Raw genomic sequence first — 1,544 nt, forward strand, 5'->3', positions numbered from 1 at the left:
CAAAAGGGAGCATATTTTTTCCCGATGGGATTTGGTCAAGGGGAATTCATTTTTCCTTCACATGTTCTGTATGTATAAACATCTAGAAGGCAGATGATCCTGAATGTTGGAACATTTTTCAGGCTTTTGAAGTTTTCAAGTATCGGAATATTACGCGAAATGTCGTGAATTTTCGGTATTCGGCCATACTTCAGAAATAGAGAATTCTGGTGTGAAAAACAGTCTTTATCAGACTAATCCACACGTAAGAAGTGCACTCTGCTACTATGGCCACCCAACTGGCCTGAAGATTCACCGAAAATTTGGTCATGGCACATAAAAACGCGCCCGCCGTCTTTCTTCGATGTTCCCAAAAGGAAACGTTGGCTGACTGATCCGAGAACCAGATATACATGTTCTTGTACATGGACCTAACTTTTACCAGATCTCTGCAACCAGTATATCTAGCAGATCTCTGCAACCAGTATATCTAGCAGATCTCTGCAACCAGTATATCTAGCAGATCTCTGCAACCAGTATATCTAGCAGATCTCTGCAACCAGTATATCTAGCAGATCTCTGCAACCAGTATATCTAGCAGATCTCTGCAACCAGTATATCTAGCAGATCTCTGCAACCAGTATATCTAGCAGATCTCTGCAACCAGTATATCTAGCAGATCTCTGCAACCAGTATATCTAGCAGATCTCTGCAACCAGTATATCTAGCAGATCTCTGCAACCAGTATATCTAGCAGATCTCTGCAACCAGTATATCTAGCAGATCTCTGCAACCAGTATATCTAGCAGATCTCTGCAACCAGTATAACTAGCAGATCTCTGCAACCAGTATATCTAGCAGATCTCTGCAACCAGTATATCTAGCAGATCTCTGCAACCAGTATATCTAGCAGATCTCTGCAACCAATATATCTAGCAGATCTCTGCAACCAGTATATCTAGCAGATCTCTGCAACCAGTATACCTAGCAGATCTCTGCAACCAGTATATCTAGCAGATCTCTGCAACCAGTATATCTAGCAGATCTCTGCAACCAGTATATCTAGCAGATCTCTGCAACCAGTATATCTAGCAGATCTCTGCAACCAGTATATCTAGCAGATCTCTGCAACCAGTATATCTAGCAGATCTCTGCAACCAGTATATCTAGCAGATCTCTGCAACCAGTATATCTAGCAGATCTCTGCAACCAGTATATCTAGCAGATCTCTGCAACCAGTACATCTAGCAGATCTCTGCAACCAGTATATCTAGCAGATCTCTGCAACCAGTATATCTAGCGGATCTCTGCAAGCAGTATATCTAGCAGATCTCTGCAACCAGTATATCTAGCAGATCTCTACAACCAGTATAACTAGCAGATCTCTGCAACCAGTATATCTAGCAGATCTCTGCAACCAGTATATCTAGCAGATCTCTGCAACCAGTATATCTAGCAGATCTCTGCAACCAGTATATCTAGCAGATCTCTGCAACCAGTATATCTAGCAGATCTCGGCAACCAGTATATCTAGCAGATCTCTGCAACCAGTATATCTAGCGCAT

This window comes from Sycon ciliatum, chromosome 3, assembly GCF_964019385.1.
Source record: "Sycon ciliatum chromosome 3, ocSycCili1.1, whole genome shotgun sequence".
Classification (NCBI taxonomy): Eukaryota; Metazoa; Porifera; class Calcarea; order Leucosolenida; family Sycettidae; genus Sycon; species Sycon ciliatum.